An 18,694-nucleotide genomic window follows, 5' to 3' on the forward strand; every position below is an offset into this window, starting at 1 on the left:
AGGCAGGCGCACAGCTGATTTCGTAACAGCCAGCCGACACTCCCGAGTTCCACCGTTCTCCGGAAACGCTCAATGACCTATATATTCCTAAGAATCCAAGGAACGGCGCGGAACGGGATTGGCACCACGGAACTACCGGTTCCAAGATGCACGCCGGCCTCCTGTGGAACTGACGCCGAAACATGGAACTCTTCTTTCCGACTCGTTCAATCCTTAACTCTAAGTATCGGAATAACATGTTGTTTTTTTTTCTTCTGATCGATGCGTATCCGCGTAAGCGGTACGGCGATCGTGATCGGATCCCCAGACAGGATGTTCTTTTATTTTCGGACAGTGGCATTTTAATTCCCTCGCTAAAAAGCCTGGATGTTTTATAGAGTCCGCTTAAAAACGGATGATAACAGTTTAATCCAAGAAGGATGATACAATAAGGCGCAATTGGATTCGGGGATCAGACTTGTTTCGATATCGGCACAGTCACGGCGAACCGTTTAAGGTGTTGCGACGCGTCGACGGCCAACGGAATTAAACGAATAAATACGTCCAAAGCAGATTACGTCTTTCTGTGTGTGCGTGTTCGCGACGAGTCGCATGCCACCATCCAACAGCGGCAACGAATCGACAAGACTCGCGACCGCGACGTCGCAATTCGACGAAGAACCTCAGGTGTGAATATGGCGTCCATTATATAGATTTATTTATAAGCCGCTGCATATTCACACTTGAACGGACTCCGTCTCGCGACGATTAGGAATAAATGTATAATGGACAGTCGAAGCCTCGAGTAACATAGACGGCCATCGTGTTCGTCGTTCCCCCCAAAAATGGCTCGCGCGTCGACAAAATTCTTCCTCGCCTCGACGAAAACGAGGCGAACGTTTATCGAAGCAGAAAGCTTCTGTCCAATTAATGGTATCATAAAACTGGTGAATCGCGCCACGTTCATTTCCATAAATATCCGTAGTCTATTAATTACAATTACTACAGAGTGGCTCTCTGGGATCGATGAACTCCACCAGCAATGGCTTTTCCGTTGCTGGAATCGCGAAGTATGGTCTCCGCGTCTCCGCTGGCATGGATACAAGACCGCGTACGCGCCATCGTGTTTACATTTTCATGCTTCTTCTATCGATTCAAGAACAACCGAATCGAACGCCAACCACATACCCGGCAACTAGGTGCAGATTTCCGGAACGGTTTCTGCTCGTGCGACAATCGATTAAGCAGTTCTTCACACCGACGGTCTTTTGTTTCGAGGCCGTTGACGTTCGATCGTATTACCAGATCGATTATCGATCACGCGTATCGTTCCGTAACATCGATTGAAAGACGCAGCAAATATTATCCATAACCTCTCGTTTGCATCCGCAAGGACAAAAGAGTGATTACTGTGCCGGCATAATGTTGTAGACACAAAGGACACATAACCGTCTATTGTATAATTTGAATGGAAAAAAGGTTTATGGTTCTAGTAGCCGGCAGCGTCGCCACGGAAGCAAACCGTCTGTCCCTCCTCGTGCTCAGGTAATTTCGACCTTCGTCTTATTATGTATCTCTACATACACGTAGCTCCGTTATATTGCTGGCATAAATTTGGCATAAATAAGTTGCCCACGGTTTCGACCGACTTCGTCGAATTCGACTAACTAATTAGTGAAAAGACCATGCCGGTCATTTTCGAGCTTCCGAAACTACATACATTTACTAGCCGTTCACCGGATCCGGTACATCGATCGAATAAAAACTGGCGCGCAAGGATAATTAAGATGGAAGAAGGCGGAAAGAGCAAAAAAGCAAACGGCGAAAAGTAAAAAATAGTCGAGGTAGCAACGCGGCTGGCAGAGTCCTCGTGGAAACAACGGAACAGTGGAACGTGGCTGGACCGCGAACCGTCCCGGTTAGGGTAGGGGTTACGAGGCACCGGGGGTATACGGTATGTATGTATGTATACGGTATACGGGAGGCACGGGGGGAGTATGTACAAAGGAGGGATGCGATTGGCTGAGGCAGAGAGGAGAGGTTCTCTCGGCTGTCGCGAGGCGAGTTGATTCCGCGCCACTTCGTTTCCGACTCGTGTCTACGTAGGACGTGTCCGAGGACTAACGCAGAATATCATCGTTCGACTTTCCTTTGTCTGCTAACGGTAAGCGGCGACCCAATAATTCTATAATCGCAGAACGCTGAACACCGCGAGCCACGTTTTCTCCTCCCAATTAACACTGCCGGCACGAAATTTCAAATTTCACTCCGTCACCATTGATAATCGTGGAATCGATTCCACTTATGGAAACCGGACGAAATCACCGAAGAACGCGTCCTTCGAATTTCCATCCGGGAGAATTGCAGTTCTACTCGAATCAATCGAAAATCCCTGTCGCGTTCTCGTTCGAAGTTAAAGAATAAACTTGTTCGTCAAAGCCGGTCAATATCATCGCGTACGTACCCTTCAAATTTCCGTTGAGAATTCGAAAATGCTTCTCTTAGTGTCTTTCGTTTCGGTAATGCCAGTGTTAATCGAGGGGGCTGTGGAAGTTTATGTGAATTTACAATTTACGATGCGGGATAGATGGTTCGATGTCGGAGAATTTCGGTGGTATTCCCTCGTATTCGTTCGATCGAAAGTAGCCTCGAAGTTCATTCGAAAATTGTTCTTTCGCTGCGCTTTGCAGGTTAGGAGACTGTGCGAAGTTATTCGAATTCGATTGTCGAAGACTAGTCTGTAACGCGAAATCAAACGAATCGAAACACGCAAGAATTGCTTGTACCTTGACTCGTTTCCATTGCCGGAAGCTCGTACCGGCATGGATTTTACGACTCTTATCCTCGTGAATTTTTTTTGTTAAGTTTCACGAACAAGAGAAACGCCCGATCAGCACACGCCGCGTACTCGCAGAATGATTCATAGCCGTCGATCGTCGATTATTCCATTGGCGAACATGCATGGTCGATGCTGTGCCGGTTTTTAGGTTAGTTATCGACCAGGTGTGCTCTCGTCGGGACCAGGTGTGCGATCGAGCAATCTACACATGTATACGTGAAATTCCCGTGATTCAAATTCTAATTAATGTCGACTGGAACGTTTGAACTCGTTGAATCTTCTTTAAGACATTTTTCGCGTGCCCCTTTGCAAAATATTCGAAATCGATGGTGTCGATTAGCTCGTCGATCAAGTTGCGATCATGTAATTCGACTAGAACCGTGCAATCAGAAGAGAGACCGTTTAATTCGTATTTAGTTCAGGACTTAGTTGAGGACTAAGATTTATGGCAACCTCCGCCAAGACGATCGTAAGTGGCGGAAATGGCGGCTACGCGTCACGTGACTGAACATTTTAATTTTAATGGATTGTTAACCTACGATTTCAACGAAGGTCCTCGCAACACGACTGTATGAAATTCGGGATGGCGAAAATTCAAAGATCTCTTTCATCCGGTCGTTTCGAAAAAGTTTTCACGCGTCCCGAGGCCAGCAATTATTTTCTACAACTAAAAATACCAAAGGCTTTTTACTCGAAGTATCGATCTCGAATTTAAAAGTACAAATTTACATTCACTCGCGTTCGTTCGCGTTCATTCACCGTTTGGAAAAGCAACAAATTTGTCAAATTCTATCGCGAACATTCGTCTATCGTTGTTATCACTTTACCGGTGTCGTTCTTGTTTCAGGAGTTTCTATATTACCATATCACATCGTCGTAGTAGTTCTTCTTTTAGCACGAAACGATTATTTTTCCCCACGTTATCGATTTCAGCGTTGCACGAACGAAACTGGCATCACAATCTTTCCGAATAGAATTTCAGCTCGATATTTAATTTGCTTCTCGCGGGAACATAAAATGTTCCGTCGTTCGCATAAATATTTCAGTTCCATAACGATTAGCAACCCGATTTCGTTTTTCTCGCTTGTTCGCAAATACGACCATTTTCCACGTTGAAACTTTCCAATATCGAGGCAGAAGTTTCTGCTGCTGGCTTGCTTTGTCCGATCAAATAATTTTCCAGGGGGTGTAGTTACCGGCTATTATTAGAGTGTGGATTTTATGCACCGGTAGCATAGCGTGCACCACTGTCGCGCGCGTCTATATCCGACGAATTATCGTCGGGAAAAAAAATCGAATTCGCCGGGATCTCGTCGAAACAAATGGTTGTTCGATCGCAATTTGTACTGCAAACGTTGTATTTGCATAGGCATCCGTGGTCTAGTTATTATCCATTGAACCGAATCTCGATTAGCATAACAGAATGTCTCGGTCCGATTAGCTCATGAATGCAATCGGTTCAATTTCCGTCGCACGCTTCGCGGAAACAAAAGAAAAAAAGAAGATTCATGCTTGCGGCTCGTCGTCTCCTCGTTTCCGGCTCGTCGTCTCCTCGTTTCCGGCTCGTCCTGAAATCGAGTTACGCAATTTTCGTGACCGTCATTTTGGTTCACCTTGGGTCATACGCGCGTTTGCGCAGGCGGATACGTTGATACGAATAGGGCCTGTCTCGTGTGCGTGTATGCCGGTCGAATTCGAGTTGCCGGAAAAAACGGTAATCGAATATGCAAAATCCGCGAGGAACGCGTAGCATCGCGGATTTCCGTTCCAAAGATCCTGTCAAAAGTGAATTGACAGATTACGGTCGGACTACGTGGCAGCACATTGAAACGAGAGAGTGGGTGCAGCCCGATTACGTAAGGCCTGGGATGCCCAGTGTTTCTCAATTCGCCGCGACCACTCGCCGGCCATTAATCGCTCGCGCACGGCCGGCACTTTTCTCGGCCGGGCTCTCTTCGCTCGGCTAACAAGAAATATTCGTCGAGACTGGTTCTCTGACGTATTTACTTGACAAATCCACCGGTTTCGCCGCTCTACGATCTACAAAGCCTTATCGATCGATGCCCGCCCGGCGTCCTTGCCGCAGATCGTAAAATACATAATAACACAAGATCTCGATATCGTGCTTCGCCATCATAATAATCTCGATTCCCGAGCCGGCCAGATGAGATCGATACGTCTGGTATTCCTTGGCAGTGAATCTGCGAGCCTCGCTTCGTAAACCGTCGTTGACATCGTATTTTCGTCGAGCTCGTTAATCAGTCACGGGTCTGGTCGCGTGACTCTGTGAACCAAATCAGTTCACCGGTTCTCGATTCGAAGAAGTTCTGAAAATTCGGCACCCGTTGCGACCGTTAGAGATTGGTAGAGAAATTCAAATCTTCGCGATTCGAATATTCCGATCGATCGAGAATCGACGTAGGGAGAAAAGGGGTGGGGGGAGAAGGTTTGGTCTTCCGTTTCCGGCGAATGATTTATCGTCGTTCGAAATGTATGCTAGGCCAGCGTTAGGCGCGTCATCTTATTAGGAAAGGAGAGACGAAGTGCATCGACGCGTTTCTTCTAGGAGGAGCCTCGTTAGGCCGCGAACAACCGGAGATTCGTTTGAGCGGCGCGTGTGCATGCGTGTTCTGGCGTTTGGTAATTCAAAACGGAAATTGATAGTTGGCGTTGGCGGTCTCCCGATCGAGGGGGTTCTGCGTGCAAGGAACGCGTCGCCTCGTCTCGCCTCGCTTCGCCTCTCCTCTCCTCGCCTCGCCTCGCCTCGCCTCGCCTCGCCTCGCCTCGCATCGTGCATCGCGTCGCGTCGCGCGCATACAAGTGCACACGAGAGAGAGCAAGTGTACGTGCACGTGCGGCTGGAAGGTGGTATTTGAACGCTTGCAATTTACAGCGAATCATTGATTACGGAACGACAAGTTGGTTTTGCTGAAATTTAGCAAATAACAATGTTGCTTGCTATCCCGAAGAGAATTTTGTCGAAGCTACCATACTTTTGCGGTGCGCTGTACAAGCAACCGTGTAACCGCAGACCGGAATGCGCGACCGATGTCTGCTATTGATGGTGTTTCCCTTGATCGATTCGCGCTAGACACCCGGTTTCTTCCATGCCGTCGGGAATAACGGTTTTGGAATCGGCCGAGGCAAAGAGATATCGTTAACTCTCCACAGTTCATAATTTTTCGAACGAGATAGGACAATTTTCTCGTCGCAACGAATTTCTATAGGAGACGCGTTGGAGTACAGCGACGTCACCGGCGTGTCCATTCATAGCGTTATTTTTATAATATTATCCACACGTACAGTAGGACCTTGTAAACACGACTGTTATTTTTACCAGCACTTTCATTCTTGTCCGCGGTGCTGTATCGATAAAATGGATTCGGTTAAATTTAACCCGCGGCGATAGCAACGCGTCGGGCAACGTGTTTCGCCGGTACCTTGGGACCAAACGGAGGACTGCGTTTTTCTCGGACATCGTTCACAATCGAGAGTGTAAAGTTCGCCGTGATTACGGCTCTACACTCTCTATCGTCCCGCGCATCGTTGATATCGATTCGTCTTCTCGTCTCTTCCCCGATTTCCCCGTCCCCCCGACTCCTCCTCGACTTTGCACGGACTTGTCGCGTGTGTCGCACCTGTGATATTTAACTCTTCCTCAATGCCGCCGAAGGGGCCTAATGCAAACGGTTGTCGCGTCCAAGCTCGTCCCTTTCCTGCAACCCTGTCTATTACGGGATAATGAAATATCAATGAAAATGTTAGCGATAAATTTAGAGAGCCGACGGTGTCTCGGAGAAATCGGCCGGATTTAGAAAAGGTCCGACAGCGTTTTATTCCCGGAGCGAATGATTTTTCAACGGGTTCCGAACGGTAAAGATATCCGGCGTTCCGTTTTTGTAGGGCAACTTCGCTTCCACCCTTGCGAGCCGATTTCCGAGCCAGGCTCTTCTATTCTCCCCGCGTTGCTTTAATTTCGGTCCGAGTCGAGTTAATTGGAGCAAAGTTAAAACTATCGAGTGACCCTGATCGCCAGTGGCAACGATACTTTTTCGCATTGCCCCCCGCACCCTGCGCTCTCTGCACCCTTCTCGATCTACACTTTTGCAACAGTCCTCTAAACTTTCGAGTCTAAAGATACGCGCGGGCTGTTTTAGGTCTCTGGAAGGTTCTCGGCGACTATAATCCGCGCGAATAATTTATATCCCTTTGATCTCCTTGGCATTGCCAGTACGTTTGTGTTTATGCGACAGCGGCTTCGAATAGACCGGAATATATTCCATAATCAACCTGTCGACCGGCGCGACCGCAGAATTTGTTTCCCCAAAGCGATATTCCAAGAACCTGCAACAACCGCCCAGACATTGGAATTTGTTCGGACCGATGTTGCAGAAACCGAAAACATATCGAGTTTCGTACGATTTTTTATATTATATGATATTTATATGATATATGATATATTTTTTTATATGATATTATATGATATTTATTATTATTAAGCATATATTATATTTATTATTTTTTTATATGATATTATATGATATATGATATATCTTTTATATGATATATGATATATCTTTTATATGATATTATATGATATTTATTATTATTAAGCATATACCATATTTATTATTAATTTATATGATATTATATATTATTTATATGATATATGATATATTTTTTTATATGATATTATATGATATATGATATATTTTTTTATATGATATTATATGATTTATTATTATTAAGCATATACTATATTTATTATTAATTTATATGATATATATTTTTTTATATGATATTATATGATATTTCCCACCGATTCGTCGTTGTACGAGCACGGTATAATACAGTACGTCCGATCGTACTGACGCAAATGACAAGCTCAGTGACCAATAATTGGCACTGGCCTCGAAGTTACGCGACTTAAAAATACAAGTTGGCTACGCTAACTCGTTCGCCAGCGACAACTTGTTTGTCTTCATTTAGACCCGCGTACAGCGAACGTTATATCGTTCGCCGGTTAAAAAGTGACCGTCCCGTTGCATTTTCGGTACAGAGACACGTATTTTTAACTATTTTTAGCGTTTCCGCGATCACGTCGGGACATTATCCTGAAATAATTTTCTAGGCGATCGCGCGGGCGTGTTACAGAGTTACACAATTCATCGCACCGGACAGCCTGCCAAAAGTTGCGTTAAACGTCTGTTACGCCCGCGAACCGTCTTCGGGTGCTATAGTTTCGACATCGTCAGTAAAATGTCGGTCTGGTAAAATGTACGAATCTCGTAAATGACGCGATCGTTCCTATAGGATATTAACACGTAGGTTGTAGGTGTTACGTATTTTAGGTATTAGGTGATTAGGTCTTCCGCATTCCGATAAAGAATAATCGGTCTCCCGCCAGTTCACGTTTGCCGGCAAAGTAGATTCCGTCAGTCGACGGTAGAGCGCGCCACGATCCAGCTCGACCGGTCGTCCGTTTCTCTGTCGGTCGGTAAAATCATTTTCTTGTTACACGCCGGTACGAACGATCAGCGAGGCCGGTAAATATTGTAGATCGCTGCAGACTTCGATCTCTTCGAAGCAAATTATTCTCTTTCTCCCGTAATTTATCGTCACGGACCCTGCAACCGGGCAACAGCTAATCGTTGGAACGCGCTCGGAAATTCGCGTGGGCAGCTTTTAACAGGTTGGCTGCCGCGCAAATTTTACGTGACTTGCCCAAGGCGCCAACATGAATTTTTCATTATTCGATGCATATTATGTTGAAATATTATTTACAGCAGATACGTTTAGTTGTATAAACTTGTTTTATGCATTTTTCGTGGCGCATTGTAATAAATTACAATTATTATAATATTATATTATTTAAAAATTTATGCGTATCGATGTTTACCCTAATTATGTATTTCAACTATTCGTCGCGTCGCCGGTCACCGGTGGCCCCCACGGCGCTGTAGCCAAGTCGAGTGCCGGTCACCGGTGACCCCCACGGCAGCCAACGTGTTAAACAGCACAGTTCTCGTTTCGCAACGTCGCGTTTCCGTGACAATGCGACAAGTCGTAATTTCCAACGGTACACGAGAAGATCTCGGGAGAAGATCATCATGTTCCGTTTGTCTTCGGCGAGATTCCTTTCTTGTCCCGATCGATTTCGTCGACTTCCTGCGAGCATAACTTTCGACTAGTATTTCGTAATCGCTCGACGACCAGCGGAAGCTGCGACGCGGCCTGCTCGGATTTCGCATAATTTGACACGATTCCTTCTACGAATCAGGCGAGTCGAGCTGAAACGACTGCATCCGGCGAATCTCGCGTCTCATTCGCGACGACTCTCCGTTCGCACCGTGGCTACCGGTTAGGAAGAAGGTCTTCGCATCTTTGACCTGTGACGTTACCGACGACGTTGCCAAATATGTATCGAGCAAATTGCTCGAAAGACGCGCCTCGCTGATCGTTCGATTGTTTTTTTAATTACGTCGGTGTCGCACGGAACGTGCTTTTATCGCTGTAGAATTTTTGACACTTAAGAATCCATTTTGAACAGCGCGGAAAATAATCGTCGCGATAACGTAATATTTGCGAAGGTAATAATCTTCGGCAAATATTAGGCTCGCTCGAGCGTAATACCGTGTTGACGAGCAGCGATGATGCGAGCGCGGGACGACCCTGACGGCCTTATTCTAATGGGCCCGATGCGTTTCCCTGGCCGCGGAGCGATTCTATATATATTTTGCGACGTATAACTCTCTCATCTCTAATTGGAAGCGCGATTACTCGTTGCCAGGCTCTCGTAATCGCGGTCCTCTGTGACGGCACAACGACGATGACCTTGGTGCTTTGAAGAACTCGAAGCCGTGACATCGTGTCGTGTTTCGAGCCGGTCGTGCTCTCGAACCAGTAATTGTGCCCATAATTATGAAAGTGGTCTAAGTCAAAATTAAAAAAAAAAATGAATTTATCACTTATTTCACACGACATGATTTTAAACTAAATTTATTCAATGTAATTTTCACGATATCGTCAAAAATGAACCTTTAGATAGTAGTTGTAATTACAACGTTATACGGAATTCATTTAGTGTTAATTATGAAAGTGGTCTAAGTCAACAATTTCAAGAAATTATATAATAAAAATTATATGATAAAAATGGATTACTTTTTAGAAATGATTAATAAATGTTTATGAATTATTTCGTTAAAGTTGTTGTTTCAAATGGACCGTTTATTTTGAAAGTGGTATAAGTTCTTTTTTTTAAAGAAATTCAAAATGCCGAATCTGAGCTTGTATTGTCTAAATACCTCACGCAACGCCACTTACAATTTCTTTCGATGACATTGGACTTTACACCACTTTCAAAATAAACGGCTCAAATAGAAATCACAAATTTTTATTACTTTAAGTCAATTATAGGACATTCAGTTAATTTTGAAAATGGTCTAAGTCAATTCAAGCTTTAAAAACAACATTTTCCTATGAAATTCACACAAAATTTCATATCTATAATAAATTTTCATTATAATCAAGACTAATAAAATTATAAATTAAAATGTCGCATAATGTAAAAATATTTTTTAATTTATTCAAATGCGATTCATTAAATATCTCGAAACAAGAAATATATGACCTAGACCACTTTCATAATTATGGGCACAATTAATCGGCAGCTCTCGCTCGCGTGCGATCTCGATCGAGCTCGATTCTCGCAAAAATTGCCCGACACGTTTCTCATCAAACAGATTCGATCGTGGAAATAATTATCGCGCGTTCATCGCGGCACGGAGAGATTAGAGCATTTTAATTTGCGACTGTATCAGCGATCGACCGTCGCATCGCTTATCATTCGTAATGCTGTTTAGATACCAGGCGATTATTAAAGATTTCTGTAGATTCAGTTGCCTCGACGAAACGAGGCCAACTCGAACGCCGCGCGTTCACGTTTGCACTCGTTCGTTTTCTCTATTGTACCTATCTTTGTTTCGGCAAACGATGCTCGCCTATCTCGAACGCGACGCCTGGTAAGCCCCGGTAAGAACCGTCGAAAGTTACGGTCGAATCAGAATTTCTTGCCACGAAAACGTTATTACAATGAACCAGAACCGAACCTAACGTTGAACCCTCATTGAAATAGCTTTTGGATCTACGCAAGTAAGAATCCTTACATCCTTTGATGTACAATTTTATTTTGTTGAAAAGAACTATTAAAGATTCTCTTAATTTTCTTAAATTGGCGTCATTTTTCAGATTATAGATCCACGTTTTTTCATAGATATTATGACGAGCTTTTAACTGGTTAATAAATCTAGATTCAATATCTAGGGAAGCAGTAGCAGAACTTAATTATTTTAAGTATTAACTTTTTTATTCACAGCTGCAATACCTACACGGTTAATTTACCCGACACTGTTACATTTTAGTGGTTCAATGCACGTGGAAATAATTATCAACAATGCGAGAGTACACACACTGTTTCCTACATCGGGCAATATTGAAATATAATATGAATTATTTATTCGCAAATTGAGTAGTAGGGGAAATTATATTTTTAACACGTTCCGTGCCGAGCTTTTTTTACTCGAATCTTCACACTTTGATATTTTACTAAAACTTGATGTATTACGTGCAATTATTAATTCTCGTACACATAACAACGTAACAAAAACTTATCAACGCCCATTCTTGCGGTGGAAATTGATTCTTCGGTTCTAAATTTCTTGTAAACAATTTGTTCAGTTCACTAAGTAAACATGCAAGCGTGTACCATCGATGGTACACGTGGCACGGAACGTGTTAATGCAAGTAAAGATAATTCTCGTGACTTATCCAGTTTAATATTGTGTATTATAAACAGCGTTTTATTAACACTTGAGTCTTCAACGAGGTAGCGGCTAAATACCGGGTGGCACCACAGTGGTATCATGTTCTATAGCTAAAAGGCAAATGCCGGCGACAGATGAAAGTACTTCTATCACAGGTACCAGGCGTCGAACTATTAATTAAGATAATTATACTTGCCTCACTTGTTTAGAATACACGTTAAAAATTCGATCTCCATTGTTAAAAATTCGTCGAAAATAGAGTACTACTTCGGGCGGTTATCGATTCGAGTTATCGGTCGATCGCGATTTTGGGGAAAGGGGTTTTTGGGTGCGGACGGTTGAGAACGAGGCGAATAATCTTGGGCCGTTGTCGAGGCTCCTGATAACACGCCACGGTGCCGCGATAATTTTATCATCGAGACATTCTTGAAACTTGAGCCGACAGATCGTAATCACTTTTATGTGCCCTCCCCCGTTTCCCCGTCCCGACAAGCGTTCCGTCGCCCCGTCCCCTCGGCTTTCAAAACTTCTCGCGATCTTTTGATCCTTTTCCGTCGGCGGACCGAGAGTCGGCGGGAAAGATGGCGCGAGAAATTCGAGAAGAGGGCAGAATAATTAGCGCCGCGGCGGCGTGCAAGTGACCGCGAATGGCGGCAAGTTGACCGAGCTCCGGTTACCAGTCCACAAAGTGGAACACAATGGAAACAAAGTGTCCGCCGCGTTTACCCTCGGCGCGTGTTGTTTCGCGCGGCACCCTCGCGCCGCGTCGCGCGCTCTTTCATCTCCTCGGGAGCGTCGCGCAGCGGACGAACAGAACAGAGCAGAGAGGAGGGACCGTCTTTTCATGGGTGCGCGAGAAACTTTGCGGGAGCAGCCAAGAGACGAATCGTTGCTCTTTCGCTTCCCCCGGCCTCGTGTCTAAAGCTCGCCTCGAGCGCAATTCGTGCCCTCGTAACGAGCTCTCTTCTCTCCTCGGGATTAAACGCGGCTGATACCGAGGCCGCTGTCCCCGCGACCATCCCGCAAACCATCGGCCAAATGCCCTCATCTTTCTTCGAAAAAGCTATCTTTAAATCGGAGTCGTTTACAGGACAGAGTTGGACATTGGGCGGGTCGAAACGCTGTCAATTCTGGGAGGCGGATCGCCGTCGAGGTCCGACTCGCGCAGGGTTATTCCACTTGGCGCGTTGGCTCGGACCCGCGCCCGATCTTCATTCTTTTTTAACACTGTGGTGTGCGTAATTGTAGGTCCGAAGCAACTTTCATATTGTTATTGGTATTCAAACGAAAACTTAACACTTTATCGACCGCTAGCCTATTTATCGGCTTTTCGATTGCCAATGTTTATCGATCGCTAGCCTATTAATCGGCTTTTCGATTGCCAATGCTTATCGACCGATAGCGTATACGCCCCACGCTGAACTTTCCGTTTAAGCCATTTGGTATTATCATTGTAAAATGAAGAATTTTTTAAAAATTCATTATGCAGTCAATTATGGACATCTTAATACTATTGCTGATGCCCTCATTTAATCGTGGGGCGTATACGCCCCACGCGGCGTGATGGGCAATTTTTCTTTACTGTAACTTGTTTTAACTGCATTTCTCTTATTCCGAGAAACTTAATACTTACTGCTTCACTGAAGCTGGGATTGATTTATAGTTCTATAGTACTGTAAAAGTTGTAACATTCTGCGATAGTTGTGTGGATAAACCACACTTATGTTTGCCATGTTTTAACAAAGTTCATCGTAACATCCCTTTGTAATCGCATACAAACTTGAATTTAACTAAAATGTTATATTTTAAACTAATATAGGCATGATAAAAAAAATTATATGTGAGGATGCAACTTGCTTGGCATAATAATGATCAGCCAGGTATTTGTTAAAGTAATTCCTAGAAAAATAAATTTATTGGTTTGCTGTGTTATGCATGTTAAACTATACAACCTTTCCTTGATAATTATGATTTTTGCACTATTTTAATTATTGTAAAGCATACGCCAGAAACAAAATAATACAAATGTAAAGCGTGGGGCGCATACGCCCCACGCGGCTTGAACGGAAAGTCTTCAAAAAACGGTCTGGCAGGGAACGTGTTAATCGACTTTTAGCTATCGACGGTTTTCGCTTCTTTACTGTTTTGTTAGTAGCTGACCTCCTGTATGCTGACCTCCCCATATCCTTATGAATTATAATTATAATAATTATTATTATTTATTATTATTTTTAAAGGAATAAGCACAACACAATGAATAGCGAAAATTTAGCCGGTACTGGGAGCAAATGCGCGCGCGACTAAGCCAGTCCTTACTGAGTGGCAGCCTCAACCACGACCGGACGATAAAGTGTTAAGAAACCATTATGTTTGCATATTTCCGTTTTTTTCTATTATTTCTAATATAGAAATACACAAAATTACGATTGTTCAGTTTTTATTGAAATATCACTAAAAATGTTAAAGTTACTTTAACATTAAACCTACCAGGTCCCAAATAACCACGATACAAAGACTGTACTTATTTAAATCTACCGTCATTTTTATTATAACGCAGGCTTGAATAAAGAAATTAATTCAATCATTTTTCAAGAAAGAGAATATTCATCATTTGAACAATTCGAAAATAAAAAATGCGAGACCGGTCGTTTGACCAGCGATGGTAGATTTAGTGTTGAGTCTATAATTATTCATACCACTACATATACAGGGTGTCCTAAATATGTTTCGTAGTCCGGAAATGGAGAGTTCCTGAGGTCATTTGAAGTAACTTTTAATAACCTTAATTTTAATAATTTCGTTAATAACCTTAACGAGAAACAGCGACCAATGAGAGGCTAGATCAAATAACTTTGACATAACCAAACACTATACAGGGTGATTCGCGGAACTGTAACGAACTGTATCTTTGTTTTGGTTCGAGTTAGGAAAAAATGTTAGAGGAGAAAGATGAATGATCTTAAAGGGGTCATATTGTGAAATATATATTATTATTTATTTATTTATTTATTTCGTCATATCCATACAATATATTTTAGGATATAAATCTTTACATTTATTTGAACGAAATTTGTTCAACACAAATACTAAATTCCATCAATTATACAGTTCTTCGCCCGCACTTTTATCGCGTTCTCATGCTCCCTGCTAAACTTACTATTAAAGTTCTCACGTCTGCCGCTCAATAGTTCATTCAGTACGGTTTCCCAGTTTACATTCATCGTCAATTCTTTCATACACATCTTTCAATCTCTATTTCTAGCTATTACCTCTACCTCGTTCCCTCGCATCATCACCATACATGTCCGAGTGATTCATCTTCCCGCAAGCCCATTCTTCTATCTCTCGCTCGAAGAATTACGTATGAAAGGTCGGTCGGACGGGTAAGCGGCGCGTCGTCGAAACTTTTAGCAGACGTGCACACGCTAGAACGAAAGAAAATAACACGGTCTGCACGACGATCGTTGCCAGCCGAGCACGATATAATCGCAATCGAAACGGCAATATTCACGCGACGCTGATCTACACGCAACGGGACCCGATGCACCTCCTGCGCGCACCTTGACCCCCTTGATTCCCCCCCTTGACGCGCATCAGCCATCGTACCGCACCGGCACCGACATCGACATCAACGAAACAATTTCGTCAATGAACAATGATGAGCCGATTTAGACTCGTTCGCGGGGCATAGATCGCGTTTAAGCAGCCGATGGTCCTGGGAAACTCTCGAAAAGCTTGTTCTCTGTGTTCCATTTATCGCTTTGCCTTTCACGAGCGGTTTCCGAGAGAGCCCCCACGATTTCGTTGGGGCTGTGGAGCCGGTTACTGTGCGGCGACCACGATTGCTGTGCCTTTAGTTTGTTTTTATTCATTATCTTCTATTATTTTAATTTTTACTATTTTTAATTATTTTTTATTTATTATTTTTGTATTGTTTTATTCATTATTATATAATTAATAATTTTTTTTGTTAACACTAAATCTACCACGGTCAAAACGACCGGTTTTTAATTTTACGATACTACAAACTTCAGAGATTTCTTGGTAGCAAATGACTGAATAAATTACGTTATTGGAGCAGCAAGTTTTCTAATTAAAACTTTGCAAAATCTAAATGAATTTCACCTGTCCGGTAGGTTTAGTGTTGAAAAATAAACAAAATAAAAGAATACAATAATATAGCATGTCTTACTCGATAAAACAGATCGAGGGCACAATAATTGGGGTCGCCTCACAGTAACCGGACGGGGGCCCACTACCCTATATCATGAAAAATGTTCTTAGCCCGGTTGCTCGAGATGTATTCTAGTTTAACACGTTCCCTGCCAGACCGTTTTTTGAAGACTTTCCGTTCAAGCCGCGTGGGGCGTATGCGCCCCACGCTTTACATTTGTATTATTTTGTTTCTGGCGTATGCTTTACAATAATTAAAATAGTGCAAAAATCATAATTATCAAGGAAAAGTTGTATAGTTTAACATGCATAACACAGCAAACCAATAAATTTATTTTTCTAGGAATTACTTTAACAAATACCTGGCTGGTCATTATTATGCCAAGCGAGTTGCATCTCACATATAATTTTTTTTATCATGCCTATATTAGTTTAAAATATAACATTTTAGTTAAATTCAAGTTTGTATGCGATTACAAAGGGATGTTACGATGAACTTTGTTAAAACGTGGCAAACATAAGTGTGGTTTATCCACACAACTATCGCAGAATGTTACAACTTTTACAGTACTATAGAACTATAAATCAATCCCAGCTTCAGTGAAGCAGTAAGTATTGTGTCAACGACACGCGAATAAATGACTGATCGGAATAAGAGAAATGCAGTTAAAACGAGTTACAGTAAAGAAAAATTGCCCATCACGCCGCGTGGGGCGTATACGCCCCACGATTAAATGAGGGCATCAGCAATAGTATTAAGATGTCCATAATTGACTGCATAATGAATTTTTAAAAAATTCTTCATTTTACAATGATAATACCAAGTGGCTTGAACGGAAAGTTCAGCGTGGGGCGTATACGCTCGAGCTGCCCGTTGCACCGAGAACCTGTTACTCTCTCGTAGGTAGGAATCGGAGTCACAACGACGTACCCCGCGAGCATGAATTTTTGCGCGTAACGAGGCGGCGACTAGCGAGCACTCCGGTAGACGAGGGAACAGAGCCATTTATTATTCAGACTCTCCTGTTATCGGTTTTCCTCTTCGCTGTCTTCCCGAGCTTTATTAGTCTCTCGTAATCGCGTGTCGTTCTCGTCGACGCCTTGCAACGAGGAATATTTTCTCGCTGGATGACTCGCAAATAAACGGGTTCGAAGGACATTTCCCGAGTCGAAGTCGACCGTGTCGGCTGAAACTCGGGTTGCCGAATAATCTCGTTCCAGCATTTCTCGAGACACCGGTTTCGCGGTCGCCGTGAAAAATGTAGAAAGTTGCTAGGCTCGCCCATCCACGCCCGAGAGCCATACAACGCAGGGTTCAAACTCTGTTCTCTGAAAAGAGAACTGCACTTGACTCTCTCGACAGGATAACAAACTGCCCGGACCCGGTTAATCCGCGTGTATTTCTTGCGAGCACTTCGAGATCGTTAGACAACGTCGCCTGTGGGTCGAAATAATATCGTCTCGGGAGCACAATATTATCTCTGGCGACGACAGCGACGAATTCTCGAGCAAGATGTTCAACACTTGGACGACGAGCCTCGGGTCCACTTGGACCCGGAATATAAATGTTGTTATTCGACTGTTATTCTGACGATATATATTCATTCGAATTGTCCACAGATTCGTTAAGCTTCGTCCGGAATAAGTACATTATCACAAAATGCCTTAATAAATTGCTAAATGACATTATAAATGATCCTAAGTGTATTAACAGTTCGATCGTGCCAAAAGCCTAAAAAATTTCATAAGATTGAAGTATTTCATTCAGTTAAATTAATATTGCGAAGCAAATTTGTGTGTAAAATTATGATTTTATTATTAAAATTGCGAAGCAAGCTTATGTGTAAAATTATGATTTTATTATTAAAATTGCGATGCAAGCTTATGTATAAAATTATGATTTTATTATTAAAATTGCGAAGTAAACTCATAAGTAAAATTGTGATTTTATTATTCAAATTGCGAAGTACACTTATGTGTAAAATTATGATTTTATTATTAAAATAGCGAAGCAAACTCATAAGTAAAATTATGATTTTATTATTAAAATTGCGAAGCAAACTCATAAGTAAAATTGTGATTTTATTATTAAAATTGCGAAGCAAACTCGTAAGTAAAATTATGATTTTGTTATTAAAATAGCGAAGCAAGCTTACGCGTAAAATTATGATTGTACTATAAACTTCCATACAAAATGAAGCATTGTTAATTTTTAGAAATTACAAGTGGGTGATTTCCCCATTCGGTCATCAATCGACCGAATTTAAAACAGGGAGATCTCTCCATTAGTCAACTCTGAAGCTCTATTTTCGTCGAAACAGTCGGCTGTTCGAGGGTTAACCATCGCGTTAAATCCGCGACGGGATTCCGTGTCTCCGCCCGTTTGAACCGTGTAATATCCGCTGAAGCGATCGCGAAACAAAGGGGCAGAAATTTGCGCGGAGGTAGCCTCTCGCGTTTATCGAGGCTTCCAACTTCCGATTGCTGTATACGCAGAAAAGCTTTTCGTTGCTTCTCGGGTCTCGCCGGGTTGACCGGCGAGTGTTGGGTGTCCCGTTGCGCCGGTGCACAGGTAAACGTTGCTGCGTGCGTCGTCGTCGGACGACTTTTCCCGGCAGGTACACGAGCCCCAGCCCGCGGCGAACCGAACCGAACCGAACCGCACCGAACAGAACAGGGCGGCGGAGGGTTGGGTTCGGGCATCGGGGCTCGAAAACTGCGATCTCGACTGGTGGCGTAGAGTCGGGGCGGCGAACCACAGGTAGAGGAGACGGGTGCGAAGGTGAGAGCGCGCGCGTGTCATTCTCCACGCACACGCCCGAGCCTAGTCTGCCGCGAGTCCCGTCGTGTGTGTTCCAGGCGGGAGCGTGTGGGTGCGTGG

General features: G+C 43.3%; 1 protein-coding gene across 2 annotated transcripts in view; it reads left to right on the plus strand.

Moving 5' to 3' along the window:
• Positions 1 to 1,986: 1,986 nt before the first annotated feature.
• The window catches only part of Argk1 (Arginine kinase 1), a 29,457-nt gene continuing 12,749 nt past the window's right edge, over positions 1,987 to 18,694 (plus strand). The window contains exon 1 of one of the 2 annotated variants that reach the window (XM_033468737.2): positions 1,987 to 2,143. The gene's annotated coding sequence lies outside the window, so the exon portion shown is untranslated. The remainder of the gene's footprint in view (positions 2,144 to 18,694) is intronic. The other variant, XM_076526656.1, reaches the window with a different exon arrangement.

Source organism: Megalopta genalis, chromosome 15 (genome assembly GCF_051020955.1).
Source record: "Megalopta genalis isolate 19385.01 chromosome 15, iyMegGena1_principal, whole genome shotgun sequence".
NCBI lineage: Eukaryota > Metazoa > Arthropoda > Insecta > Hymenoptera > Halictidae > Megalopta > Megalopta genalis.